Genomic DNA, 15,333 nt, shown 5'->3' with positions numbered 1-15,333 from the left:
ATCCTCTGGTGAAAATCCCATGTTTTGCATCGTGTCCCCGGAAACTAGCATAGGACCTACCACAGTAGGTTATAACAAATATTCGTAGATTGCCTAAAACCATCTTCCTCTATACTAGAATATCTGGATCTGTTGTACCTGTATTCTCTATCTTAATTTCATAGACTTTCCAAGAGAGAAGGGTCTGCTTTATCTTATCTTTGCCCTGGAGGATTAAGATATAACTTTTTAATCTTGGCATCTTTTTTGGAAGATAGAGAGGAATTATGTTTGTAGAGTTCTTAGCTTGGTGCCTGGCATATAGTGAAGATGGGTAAATGATGGCTAATATCAACAGTAGTATTCCATCATGCGTATCTCATTGAAGGTTAATATTTTTAAATCTGTGCTGTTTAGTAGGAGTGCCATTCCTGACTTTGCTGTATAGCAAGTGGGCAGGTAATGGCTCCTGGCTCAGACAGCAGAATGCACAGACATGCACATTGAAATGAAGCATATCATTGTCAGATGATGGGACCCTCAGGCTGTCTGCTGTCCGGTGTGAGCGATGGGGAGGAAGCAACAGCTGCTTCCGATGCTTCCGGTAATTATGATGGAAGATGATTCAATTCCATGTAGGATCCAGGACCCGAAGGGAACAATCTGGGCTAAGTCAGCATGTGCTTAATGAAATCGTTTAGCTTGGGCTGCGGCCTTACCTACCACAAGCTGTGATCTACAGTGCTCTCACAAAGCAGCCCTGGGAGATGCTGCTGCCGGGGAAAGGGAACTGCTTGGTAAAATTCACTCCTTGCATTCGGCCTTGCAAATTTGTACTATGACCCAAGTGGCTCATAGGCTGCGTTGGAAAATAACTCGCTCTCAGTGGTAAGAGCAGGAGTTTCTGTCTTGAAATGAAGGAGCCTCACTTCTCAAAGGTGCCTTCCCCAAATCAGCAAGTACTTTCTGCTATAGCTGCCTCCTTAATGATTTCCTGTTGGTCTATATTGCTTCTGGCAGCCACCGACGGAAAATGAATCAGGTAGATTCTCAGATGGGTTTCAATTAGATGCTCAATTTATTATATGCTGTGGTGTGGTTGTCAAGGCTGGGTATCTCATACGGTATCTAAGCAACTGGTCTCCAGTCTCAGAGAATGTTTATATATATCCTACTATATGACCTCCTGCCCATCCCCCCAAGGAGGAAATGGGTGTTGGCACGAGATCCCTGGGCACCAAATGAGGGTGCAGATAATTGTTATTAACCTCTCCCTATGTTTTACCAGTGGGAGAATTCTGGAATGCTGAAAGTTCGTAGGAATGTGATACAGAGGCATGTAGAATTTAGTGAGAGCACACATGTCAAATGAGAGAGGAGTGAATCATCCCACCTCGGTCAGTCCTATTTCAAGAACTGCTTCTTAGAGTGCGTGTCTATTTCAACACATTTTGTATGTCCACTGGCTTTGCCATTCTGACCTATGCTCTGTAGCATTGTCATGCAGTTCTTATCAATATGGAACATTCACTTAGATACTTAATGAAGATTAAGTACTGTGACCAATGTTAATTAATAGCTTAAATTTGTACCTGGATTTTTTTTTTAAATTACTATATCATTTGTGTTGGCTGGAGTAAGGATGATAGGGGTAGGAATCATTGATTTCCCTGTTAATTTAATGAAATTGACAGCTTAAAAGTAAAGAATTTAGGGATGGCATTGTGGTGCAGTGGGTTAAGCCCGCAATGCTGCCATTCCTTATGAACACCAATTTGAGTCCTGTCTGCTTCACCTACAATCCAGCTCCCTGCTAACATGCCTGGGAAAAGCAGCAGAAGATGGCCCAAGTCCCTGAGCCCCTGTACTCATGTGAGAGGCCAGAAGAAGCTCCTTGCTCTTAGCTTCAGCTTGACACGACTCCAGCCATTGCATTCATTTGGGGAGTGAATCAGTGGATGGAAGTTCTCTTATATATATATATATACACTATATTTTTGTATATATTATGTATATACATATACATATAAACAATTTAAAAATAAACAAAGTAGACTCTTTTCTTGTTCAAAGTAAGTTGCCTGTCAGACTGAATTTACTTAAATCGTATGGTTGTTCTGGCATCATGTAGACAGACACCGTAATCTTATGTGTCAAGCTAATGAACATGGAAATGATTCAAAGAAACAGCTGTTTCCAATGAAGTAAACACTAGAGTGCCATGTAAATAGCAACTTCTACACAATGTCAGGTGATTTTTGTTTCCTTGTGCTCAGCAGCAGTGAGGAGTGGGCTAACAGGAAATCATCATTACCTGGGATTTGCTGAGACTATTGTGAGTATACTTAATGAGTATACACAGTATGTAGGTTATCAAAATTGACTGGAAATGTGTAAAGCAGCATCTTTGCCTCTGGTGGGAGAAAAAAGGATGAGAACTGAGTTGGCCTAGGCTTGCCATTACTTTCTGTGGGATTTAGGGCAACAGCACGAATGTAGGTTGAAAGGACAGAGGTATTTAGAAGTTACCAGTTATGTTCATGAATGCTTACATAAAATATGATCCATCCTCCTCCCTTGACAAATATAATTCCATATTATCCTGGAAGGCCACATTCAAATTTAATCTTGTTGAATTTATCATAATTCTTTGCTGAAACATGAAGGTATATTAACCACCCTTTGAGCTCTGGCTCCCAGCCAATGGCCAGCCATCTTTCACTTTTTCCACTTCTAATTCTTTTCCACACAAGGACAGGCACTGAAGCATACATATCCAAGCTCCATTTACCACCTCACACCCACGCCACTGGCCCTTTGGATATCTGCATTATTGGGGTGGCTGATCCTTGGGAGGGTGGATCTAGGGCTCAAGGTCATTTAGGGAGAAATTTGTGAAATCCTGGATAACAAAAACATCATCTAGAAGAAAGGTCACTGGCTCTTGGTGCTCAGGTCTCCGGCACACAGAGTGGAGCATGGCTGGGACAAGGTCTTGTTTGCGTTTGTGTGGCACTGATTTTGTCTCAGTCATAAAGTTCCTTAATGGGTGAATCTTATTCAGCTTTTCTTTTCTTTTTTGCAGTGAGGCAGCCCATATTTTGCAGGTTGATTAGTTTTTAGCTAACTGGAACTTTCTCCTAGCATCCTTTGGTTTTAACTTTAAATTGACTACAAAACATGGCAGTCTTCATACTCACATAAAACTGCAGGGCGTTGGTTTAAAGGCAGAGGTTTATACTGACTCTTTCCCATTTACAGGCTGTTTGGTTAACCCCTCAGATCTGTATAATGGGAATACTAACCCTTAATTCGAAAGGACAAAGTGAGGACCAAATGAAAAAAGATTGTAACACAATGCCTACTGAGTAATATTAATAGTGACTAATAGTGGTACCAACTGTTACTATTATTATTTTATTATTCTTAGTGACCAAGAATGAGGACTACGGAGAAAGACTGCCTAAACTGAAGCCAGGCTTTTTGTGTGATCTGTGGCAAATCTGTGTGGCTACAGGTGCCTTACTTTATAAATTGGAGTTGACAATTGACCGTCATAAGGCTGTTGTTAAGATTAAATAAGGAGGGCCGGCACGATGGCTCACTTGGCTAATCCTCTGCCTGTGGCGCCGGCACCCCTGGGTTCTAATCCCGGTCGAGGCACCGGATTCTGTCCCAGTTGCCCCTCTTCCTGTCCAGCTCTCTGCTGTGGCCAGGGAGTGCAGTGGAGGATGGCCCAAGTGCTTGGGCCCTGCACCCTAATGGGAGACCAGGAGAAGCACTTTGCTCTTGGCTTCAGATCGGCGCAGCACCGGCAGTAGCAGCCATTTGAGAGAGACCTTTCTCTCTGTCTCTCTCTCTCACTGTCTAACTCTGCCTGTCACACAGTAAATGCCCAGTACTAATTGTCAATGCATCATTTTTAAAACTGACCTTTAGCTTTGGTTTGAGGGGAGAAATCAGAGGCTCTTTTACAGATTCAAGAGACTATCCAAGGGGCCGCCACTGTGGCGTGGCGGGTTAATACCCTGGCCTGCCCAGCATCCCATATGGGCACCAGTTATAGTCCTGGCTGCTCCTCTTCTGATCCAGCTCTCTGCTATGGTCTGGGAAAGCAGTAGGAGATGGGCCAAGTCCTTGGGCCCCTGCACCCAAGTGGGAGACCCAGAAGAAGCTCCTGGCTCCTGGCTTCGGATTGGCCATCTCGGGAGTGAACCAGCGGATGGAAGACTTCTCTCTCTGTCTCTACCTCTTTCTGTAACTCTGTCTTTCAAATAAATAAAATAAATCTTAAAAAAAAAGAAACTATCCTACACAGGTGTTAGCTTCCCCCTTCCCCCACTTGCCCCCTGTCGCATGCCTTTTTCACTTGAATCTTGCTAAGTCAGAAGCTTTTACTTACACCTGTGAAGAAGCAACACTGAGTTTAGGAAAAAGACAAAAAAAAGTGAGCGTTTTGTCAAGCTGAGCAGTTATATAGCAGCCGCAACATCTATTTTGATGAATTTGCTGTCAGTTCATTTTACTCAAACTTCTATTTGCTTTTAGCAAAAGATGAGTTTATTCTTACCTTAGGCATTCAGAAGCATAAGGAAATAGAAACAGTGCTGGAGAAGGATGTGTGTTTGAGTGTGTGGGTGTGTGTGTGTCAGTGTGACGTCGTCTTTTTTATTCCTCTATATTCTGCTAAATTCATAGCTTGTGCTTTAAGAGAAATTTGTTTTCACTGTAATGATGGTCACAGATAGAAATTCATATAGCCAAGTACTCTCCCTTAATAAATCTTTGGAAATGAAGGCGGGATAGTCTGCTCTGTCCTAGGAAATTAAATTCATTGAGGAGAGCCCAGAATGGGAAGCACCTATGAAATAGATAGAGCCTTCTTTATTGAAAATTTGGGATCCAGCAAATTAAGCCAATTGCAAACATTTTGAAAATGGAGAAGTAATTACACTTTTATTTTTTTAAATATTTGCTTTTTTTTTTTAAATGCAAAGAAACAGAGACAGAAGCAGAATAGAGAGATATCTTCCATTCACTGATTTATTCCCCCAAAGCCTACAACATTTAAGGCTGGTTCAGGCCAAGCCTGGAGCCTGGAATTCCATGTGGGTCTCCCAGGTGAGTGATAGGACACAAGTACTTGAGCCATTACCTGCTACCTCCCAGGATGCACATTAGTAAGAAGGTGGATTGGAAGTGCTGTTGGAACTTGAACCAGGCAATATGTGATACAGAAGTTTCAAGCAGTGACTTAACTGCTGAGTCAAAAGCCTATTCTTACTTTTAAAGAACACAGCCTTGGGGCTAAACCTCTGCTTGCGGCTGCACCACTTCCAATCCTGCTCTCTGCTAAGGCCTGGAGAAACCATTGAAAATGGCCCAAGTACTTGGGCCCCGGCACCCATGTGGGAGACCTGGAAGAAGCTCCTGGCTCCTTGCTTGGGATCGGCACAGCTCCGGCCATTGTGTCCATTAGGGACTGAGTGAATCAGTTGATGGAAGATTTCTCTAACTCTGTCTCCCTGTAACTCTGCCTTTCAAATAAATAAATAAATAAATAAATCTTAAAATATAAAAAAAGAGGCTGGCGCCGTGGCTCACTAGGCTAATCCTCCGCCTAGCGGTGCCTGCACACCGGGTTCTAGTCCCGGTCGGGGTGCCGGATTCTGTCCCGGTTGCCCCTCTTCCAGGCTAGCTCTCTGCTATGGCCCGGGAGTGCAGTGGAGGATGGCCCAAGTCCTTGGGCCCTGCACCCACATGGGAGACCAGGAGAAGCACCTGGCTCCTGCCTTTGGATCAGCGCTATGCAACGGCCGCAGAGCGCCGACCACGGCAGCCATTAGAGGGTGAACTAACAGCAAAAGGAAGACCTTTCTCTCTGTCTCTCTCTCTCTCTCTCACTGTCCACTCTGCCTGTCAAAAAAAAATATATATATATAAAAAGAACACAGTTATTCCATTTTAGAATTTTCCTGAAGAATATGGAGCCCTATAACTTTATTAGAAAAATAAGAACTCTCGGGTAATATTAAGAACCTGGGCCGGCGCCGTGGCTCAATAGGCTAATCCTCCACCTAGCAGCACCGGCACACCAGGTTCTAGTCCCGGTCGGGGCGCCGGATTCTGTCCCGGTTGCCCCTCTTCCAGGCCAGCTCTCTGCTATGGCCCGGGAAGGCAGTGGAGGATGGCCCAAGTGCTTGGGCCCTGCACCCCATGGGAGACAAGGAGGAAGCACCTGGCTCCTGCCTTTGGATCAGCGTGGTGTGCCGGCCGCAGCGCACCAGCGGTGGCAGCCATTGGAGGGTGAACCAACGGCAAAGGAAGACCTTTCTCTCTGTCTCTCTCTCTCACTATCCACTCTGCCTGTCCAAAAAAAAAAAAAAAAAAAAAAAACCACCTGAATCCTAGGAGGACATGACTTGTTCAAATCACATGACTTAGTGATGGGAGAAAGGGAATGTACACCAAGGTGGTATGTTAGTTTCAATCCAGTGTTTTTAAAATGTATTTTAACATCATTTTGTAAGACATTAAGTATGATTCAAATCCCAGTGTTTTAAGTATTTTGAAAATAACTGAAGCCTTATTAAATGAACCATTTAGTGGTTTTGGTAGTGACTTCCACAGACACCTTGTGGTTCAGGGATGAGAACAAACAATCAGACTTAAAATGCATCACATAGATTTCATCCACACTTTGTAAGAATGACCACTTCTGACTTGAGAGATAGATCTGGTCAGTGAAACTCTCCAGTGTTTTTAAATTTTAAAGATGACATAATAACCAAGGCATTATAAAACTCAATAATATAGTTGTTCAGCCATTCAAAAGTTCTCTGGGGGTTAAATTATTTTTTTAAAAAATCTGATGTGTAGACAATCTAATTTTCACTTAAAAGTGGCTCATTTTTAGGCCATTCTGAAAAACCATTTAAACTATGATCAAGACTTAAGCAACACATTACCCAGAAGCATCCCTGAATGCTTTTGCTTCTTTGTGACCTCTGAGTTGGGGTGAGGGGACAGGTATAGAGGAAAAGTCTGGGAAACTTCTCACCTCCTGGAAATAACTTGGGGATTAGGTAGTTTAAAAAAGCAGATTTGGGACCGGTGCTGTGGCACAGCAGGTTAACACCCTGGCCTGAAGCGCCGGCATCCCATATGGGCGCCACTTTGAGCCCTGACTCCTCCACTTCCAATCCAGCTCTCTGCTGTGGCCTGGGAAAGCAGTAGAAGATGGCCCATGTCCTTGGGTCCCTGTACCCACGTGGGATACCCAGAAGAAATTCCTGGTTCCTGGCTTCGGATCGGCACAGCTCCGGCCATTGAGGCCATCTGGGGAGTGAAACAGTGGATGGAAGACCTCTCTCTCTCTCTCTCTCTACCTCTCCTCTCTCTGTGTAACTCTGACTTTCAAATAAATAAGTACATCTTTAAAAAAAAAAAAAAGCAGATTCATTCTCTGCATTAAAAAGCAGGCTCATTGCCAATAAATGTATTTATGTATTGGAAGGTATGTGAACATATTTAACAACGTTCTGGAATAGTTTTATAATTAGCAGTGAAATAAGACATTAAACACACTGTAACCTGGACACACAAAAATGACCCCAAACATCCACTCTCAGTGGTCAGTGAACACGATTTTGTCCTTACTTTCTGTAATTCCATTATATTCTGACAGAGCCAGAAAAAAAGAAAGACATAAAATTTCCACTCTTTTAGGTGATGTGAAGAGTAGGCAGATGGACTTTAATCATAGATTCTAAAAAGGATTAGGCATTTTGGATGATCAGTACATAAAACAAATGGTACACATTAAATTACGGCCATAGATGCCTCCCAATTCTTCAAGGCAACAGCTGATATAATTTGTAGCTAATTAATTAATGATATTCTGTGTGGTAACAGTGTCTGTGTTTGGGTTATAAATAACAAATAAACCATATATAACCACGAAAAGGAATCGCAATTATGAAGATGTTAGAAGTTATACCTCTTATTTTTTTAAAAAAAGTAATTTATTTATTTGAAAGGCAGAGTTACAGAGAGAGGGAGGGAGAGATGAGAGAGACAGACACACAGAGAGATGAGAGAGGGAAACACAGAGAGTCTCTACGTGCTGATTAACTCCCCAAATGTCCACAGAGGTTCTGGCTGGGCAAGGCCGAGGCCAGGAACCTGGAGCTCCGTCTGGAGTTCTCCCACTTAAGTGCAAGGCCCCATGTGCTTCGGGCATCTCCTGCTGCTGTCCCAGGTGCATTATCAGGGAGTTGGGTTGGAAGTGGAGCTGCTGAGGCTTGAACAAGTGCTGAAATGAGATGCCGGTATAAACCCACTGTACAGCACTGGCTTCTGCAGTGACACCCCTTAACACCAGCTTGTTGCATAGACTCTCTACAGCTATTCCTGCTGATGCTAACCATGCTTGTGTCGAATTCCTCTAGGCAAGGAAAGCTTATTAAAACAGTAGCCTCACAATTCCATTTGTGTTCAAACTTTAGTTTTGAATACTTTTCCCCCTTAAATTGTCCCAAGTATAATATCTGTACAGTATTTTCCATCTCTTATAAAAACATCTAAGAATGGAGCCAGTTTGGTAATGGAATATTTAATATCCTGCTAATTTAATATCTACTTTGAAATTTCCTTTGGAAATCATCATTCTAGATTCCAGAGAGTGAGTCTTCAGTCAGGATGATCTATCTCATATGGGACATTTCACTCTGTCTATAGATACTTTTGAATTTCAAAACTTAATGCCACTGATATCTAGTAAGTAGAAGCCTAGGATGGTGCTGAATTTCCTATCACATACAGGGTAGCCCTTTATAACAAGGAATTATCTAAGCTATAAAGAATTAGGAATTCTTAGGAATTATCTAACCTATCTTGGTTCGTAACCAAGACTGAGAAACCCTGCTTTAGAGCAATGCAAAATAAACCCACATCTCTTCTGCACGAGACCATCTGATGTGTGAAGTTAGAATCTCTTAGCTTTTCCTTGTTCAGGCTAAATATTTGTAATTGGATTAAATGAGGCAATTAGTTTGGAATTACATTTACAATTAGTTCAACTGTTGTTTTCAAGGTGCAGTCCCCAGAGTCCCTCTTTGGGATACTCTTTAATTTATCAAAGTCCTGTTCATGATTACACATTCAAACTTGCAAAATTTCCAATAGGTGTTGTTACTGAGTTTAACACAGGGCTTAGTACATAAATTGTGCTCAGAAAGCATTTAGGAAGGGCTAAATTATCAATAGTATGCAAACTCAAACAGAAGTAGAAGAGAAAAATGAATAGCGTTAAAATTCCCTAATGAGATCCTTTTACTTATGGAGATTAAGAAAAAATCAAACACTTTATTTACAAGCACTGATTTAAATGATGACAGCCATCAAGGGTGGCTTACAACACCTTAAACCTCCAGTTGGGGGAGCCCAGTCACTAATTCAAAGACTGTGAGTCAGTGTTTCTAAAGATTTAACCATAAATTTCTTAAAAAGATCTTGAGGGGAATAGAAAATCTTTTCTCTTTTTGATGTGTTTATATGTATTACACATTAAGGATGTATACAAATGCCACTTTGATCTTACAGTTTGAGACCAATTAAGTTCAGGAATGAGAATTCTGATTTTAGTTGTAAGCAGAGCAAATGTACTATATTTCCCTTTACCATAGCTGTTCCAATGGAAAACACAAGTCCATCCACCTTATTGATGGAAGACAGTATTTAATGAGGGTATACCCATTTAAAAGTGTTCGTAACCTTCAGGTTGTGTTTCCTGGTACCAGAACCTCAGAAGTTAAGATTTTTAGAATGAAGCAGACAGACATTTTGGGATGTAGGAGAGAAAAAGTGCTCTCTTACTCTTTCAGAATCAGTGTACTGACTTCTATCGTGTGTGGTCACAAATCAGGTAAGTTCACACATTGTCGGATGTCAGGGGAAGTGCGTGCAGTGTCTGAGCACCCCTACTCCTTGCCCCGAGTGCCTTCCTCCTCAACTTACTGCAGTCATTAGACCATGAAATATAATTCTTTCAGATTCTGAGGATCATTTCTTGTCTTAAAGAGCTAGGCACATTTTATATTCAGATCCATTCTGAGCCAATTGAGGAGGCAATTAGAAGATTCCAGGCTTAACGGGCAAATGTCTCTCCCAGGGCAATCCCCAGGTGTGGAATGGCCTGCTTCAGTTCTCCTCTACAAACTTCATCTCCATGAAGGACTGGCCTTGACACCTTCTCTCCAATTATTGTCTGCCCGTGTGTGACACCTGTTCATCTCTTTCCTGTCTGACCTCAAAGAAGTCTTAAGGGACTTCTGGTTCTGTCTCTGTCAACCACAAGAGATTACTTAGTGTTAACTGCCAGATATTGCTGTCTATGCTATTTCTAGTCAGAAGCAGTAGGTCTGCATTATGATTGGGTTGTTAGTTTCCCAAACCAGAAGTTCACACATGAATTTACTCAGCTTCTGTGAATTCTGATTTTCCAGCAGAACCAAGCCTAGCAATTTTTCTGAGGAAACTTTAACATAGTGGGAAGAGCACAGGTTCTTCTTTTCTTTTGGATAAGAAGCCTGGATTCTAAACACTGCTGTCCAACTTAATTGTTCACCAGAAAAGGCAGATCTTCAAAAAATTCATAGAAAATGTGTGCTGTGAGAAAACTATGTATGGTTTTAAAAATTTTTTATTTTTTTATTTTATTTTATTTATTTATTTTATTTTTTTATTTTTGACAGGCAGAGTGGACAGTGAGAGAGAGAGACAGAGAGAAAGGTCTTCCTTTGCTGTTGGTTCACCCTCCAATGGCCGCCGCGGCTGGCGCATCGCGCTGATCCGATGGCAGGAGCCAGGAGCCAGGTGCTTCTCCTGGTCTCCTATGGGGTGCAGGGCCCAAGCACCTGGGCCATCCTCCACTGCACTCCCTGGCCACAGCAGAGAGCTGGCCTGGAAGAGGGGCAACCGGGACAGAATCCGACGCCCCGACTGGGACTAGAACCCGGTGTGCCGGCGCCGCTAGGCGGAGGATTAGCCTAGTGAGCCGCGGCGCCGGCCGGTTTTAAAAATTTTTTGCACAAAATAAACTTATTTTTAAATTTTATTAACTGCAAACTTTTTGAAGTCACATCACATCTAACTTTCTCACCACTAGATGTGTATTTTCAAATAAGGTAATATATATGTCTATACATTTTTGCAAAAATAATGCACAAGAAATCATTTTATCCATTGTAAAATGGCATATACATATTTGTACATTATGCTGCAAGTTGATTATGTTTGTGATGTATCAGTTAAATACTAGCATGATATGGTTAGAAATGAAAGCTGTTAAATCACTATAAATAATTTTCAGGGAAGCTGCCCGGAGGTTAATTAGAGACAGATGGAGTAATGGAGTGACCTCATATAGAACCATTATGAAAAGCAAATGGGAATTGGCATTAAAGGGAGGTTGCTTATGGGAAAGCAGAGGAAATTCACCGCATAAATGAGAATGCAGAGTATTTAAAAGAAAAGTCCCACTAACTCAAAAGGACCTGTTAGTAAGTGTTATCTTTAGAAAATTAGGGTTTACAAGATATGCAAAGAATAGTGGGACAGTTTATGTAGCAAGAATAAAGATACAGAGAAACAATTGGAATTTTAGAAATCTAGTTAATAAATGACAGAGAGGAGTAGATCCTTAGGCTTGTCTGGTTTTTTACATTAGATCTTAGGTATATTGATCCAAGATTCCATTTCCTAATTTGCAAAGTGAGGTGGTTGGTCCATGAGACAATCTCTCATAATCTGACCAGCTCTGACACAAATTATTTTAATTTATTTAATGCTCTTAGAGAGTGGGAGAGAGGGAGGAAGGGAATAGCATGTTCTTAGAATTTTATCTACAATACAATCTATGAAACATTGAATCTGTTAAAAATAGGCTAGAAATTAATCTTTTTTAAAAAAATGCTACCGTTGTAGATATTCAGGAATTATAGGTTTCTAGACTTCAGATATTTGTGCCTAAAAAGCAGTGTGGTTTCGGTGGGTTTCACCCTGTCCTCTCCTAGTTTGGAGTAAGAAACAATCTCAGACTTGTTCTGGACAATTTCAACCAAGTGTATGTGCTTGGTGCTTTCTTTTTCCCACTGCTTCTTCAGAGGATTCAAGTTCCTGGGTTTTTTTTAGGGACTTTATGTAGCTTGGACCACAGAAACATCATTTTAGGCATAAGGAATATTGTACAGGCTGAGCAAAATTTTGCATCATCATCGACCAGCACTTCTACTGGGTTAACTGATATACAAGATGCAGGCAGATGTTGATGGGAAGTCTTGGTTCTTTGGTGGAGAGAGGTAAACTAACATGTCTCCAGGGTACATAGGCACTCACTGAACTAAGAGGGTGGCCTGCTGGGGTTGCCGGGGTTCCCTTAGAGAGGGAAATCCTGCACTTGGTCCCTCCATATGGCTCTTCTCTTGGATCTACCTCCCATTGTCCTCAGTTACCTTCCTTCTCTACCCTCATGGACAGAACAACCTGCATTTTCCTTTTGGATGGGGTCAATTAGCTTTTTATCTATGTTACTTCTGATCTGTTCCTTGTGAATGAATTTTATGCCCTGTTCTTTTAAGGTTTTCCCTTTCTTCATTTTTTTTAACCTCTTTAACATTTCATTTCTCACTTAAACGCTTCTGCTTTCAAGAGTATTGTCTTTGAAACAGGCTTCAAGTGTCTATTTTGGAAGTCAAATACTGAATAACGACACTTCTCTTTCTATGCTTTCCACCTCTAACAATTCTCATTCTTCCAGAGGCAATGGATGTCTCTGCTGAATAGCACATAGTGCAGAAAACAAAAAGCACAGGGACAGATTTTAAAGTATTTCCCCTCAACAGCACTACAAGGCTACTCACACAGACCTACAAATCACTGATTTTGACAGTTTTTTTTTCCTTTTTTATCATATATATATAATTTTCAAAATAGCATTTACATATGTATGGCATGCAAAATGCTATTTTTGAAAGTGATTACTATAATTAAGCAGATTAACTTATCTCCTTTCTTTTTTATGCATGTATGTCAGGTACCTTGACAGTTGTGAATGGCACTGCGATAAATATGAAGTATAAGTATTTCTATGAAGTGTTGATTTCATTTTCATTGAAAATATATCCAGCAAAAGGATTTATTGGATTGTATGGTAGTTATGATTTTGTAGAATTAGGCAGTTGAAATTTAGGTGAGTGGACTGGTGCTGTGGCGCAGCGGGATAAAGCCCCAGCCTGCAGTGCTGGATCCCATATGGGTGCTGGTTCTTGTCCTGGCTGCTCCTCCTCTTCTTCTTCTTCTTCTTCTTCTTCTTTTTTTTTTTTTTTTTTTTTTTTTTTTTTGACAGGCAGAGTGGACAGTGAGAGAGAGAGAGAGAGAAAGGTCTTCCTTTGCTGTTGGTTCACCCTCCAGTGGCCACCGCGGCTGATCCGGAGGCAGGAGCCAGGTGCTTCTCCTGGTCTCCCATGGGGTGCAGGGCCCAAGTACTTGGGCCATCCTCCACTGCACTCCCGGGCCACAGCAGAGAGCTGGCCTGGAAGAGGGGCAACCGGAACTAGAAACCGGTGTGCCGGCACCGCAGGTGGAGGATTAGCCTATTGAGGCGCGGCACCGGCTCCTCTTCTGATCCAGCTCTCTGCTGTGGCCTGAGAAGGCAGTAGAAGATGACCCAAGTCCTTGGGCCCCTGCACCTGCGTCGGAGACCCAGAGGAAGCTCCTGGCTCCTGACTTCAGATCAGCTCAGCTCTGGCAGTTGCGGTCATTTGGAGAGTGAACCAGCAGAATGGAAGACCTCTCTCTCTCTCTCTCTCTGGCTCTACTTCTCTCTATAACTCCTCTTTTAAATAAATAAAATAATTCTTTAAAAAAATTTAGGTGAGGTACAATTCTTGTATTCCAGCAAACTGCTGGCTATCTCTTTAACTGTGGATTTGATACGCCCACCTTCCCAGGATGCATCTGTCCTATCCAGGACCACGGCTCTTGCTAACGCCCAATCTCATTTGTATATTCAATTGGGGTACCACCCCTTCCTTATAAAACGAGGAAGGTGGCAGGAGAGAGCTCTGCGTTCGCCATGGTTCATGCTGTGGTTCGCCCTCATCCCCCTGCGGAACCCACTGGGACATCTCCCACAGAACTCTCCAGAGCTCTTGCACTCTCCAGGGGCCCTCTCCCACTAAGGTAATGCTCTTGTTCTTGTTTTTTTTTTTTTTCTTTCTTTTCTTTCTTTCTCGTTTATGGGAAGCACTCTGAGGTATTTCTCTGTGTGGGGCGGCACATACTCGCAGGTGAATGTGTGTTTAGTCCCTCACTGCCAAGTAATCTCTGTCCTTATTTGCCGAGATACGAGTCTTGCTTAGTAATTCTGTCTGGAGGAGGCAAGAACCTGGATTAAAAAGTTACTATATTTTTGTCCACATCAGCTCTATTTGTAATGTTTATGCTTCATTGTGTGAATTTATTATATATTTTAACATTAACTCCTTATCAAGTACATGGTTAGAAAATACAGCAGGCAATGTTTAAAGTTCTACCGTGTGTCGAGCATGTGAAAGGCTCCTAAGTTAAAGAGACATGGATTTAGCTTTTCAGAGTATGTACTGATAATAGAATCCCCAAATCCCAAGGAAGTTGTTATTGTTTTAAGTCTCACAACAGGAATCTTATTCCTAATAACCTTATTCTTACACACTAATGTTGATGCAGGAATGTTTTTGGAAAGCAGATAAAAGTCATAGTTCAATGATATGAGAGTCCCTTTTATGCAAATAGATTTCATAGTAAATCTTGGAAATATAATAAACTATTGGGATGGGCTTTTGGCAGAATGGTTAAGCCAGTGCTTGGGACACCCACATCTGGTATTGGGTCATCTAGGTTCCACCAGGCCTGGCTCCTCCTCTCCACTCCAGCTTCCAGCTAATGAACACACTAGAAGACAATAGATGGTGGCTCAGCTAGGTGCGTCCCTGCCAGCCAGGAGAGAGACACAGATTAAATTCTGGCTTTGGCCTCGTGTAGCTGCTTCTGTAGCGGCCATTTGGGAAGTGAACCAGCTGATGGGAGATCTCCGTTTCTCTCTTTCAAAGAAATGAAATAAATAATAAAAAATTAAAAATATATAAGCAATTATTGTTATAATTTTTAATAAGTGACTTTTTATGGAAAATATATTTGTATATTTGTATACATATATCTTTATAAAATGTGTAATATATTGAATCATATCTTACCGTAGTTTTTTTCTTAGAATTGTGCTATGCTTTTTCTAGGAACAAATGTTGAGCTCATGTG

At 41.7% G+C, this 15,333-nt stretch overlaps 1 long non-coding RNA gene across 1 annotated transcript in view; it reads left to right on the top strand.

Moving 5' to 3' along the window:
- Positions 1 to 14,080: 14,080 nt before the first annotated feature.
- LOC149128328 (uncharacterized) overlaps positions 14,081 to 15,333 on the top strand; it is a 177,168-nt gene continuing 175,915 nt past the window's right edge. Inside the window, exon 1 of the long non-coding RNA XR_016217621.1 lies at positions 14,081 to 14,220. This is a non-coding gene — a long non-coding RNA (uncharacterized LOC149128328). The remainder of the gene's footprint in view (positions 14,221 to 15,333) is intronic.

Source organism: Oryctolagus cuniculus, chromosome 1 (assembly GCF_051225735.1).
Source record: "Oryctolagus cuniculus isolate XC-2025 breed Fujian yellow rabbit chromosome 1, ASM5122573v1, whole genome shotgun sequence".
Taxonomy (NCBI): Eukaryota; Metazoa; Chordata; class Mammalia; order Lagomorpha; family Leporidae; genus Oryctolagus; species Oryctolagus cuniculus.
The sequence above is the reverse complement of the archived record's forward strand: the minus strand, read 5'-3'. Positions and strand labels throughout refer to the sequence as shown.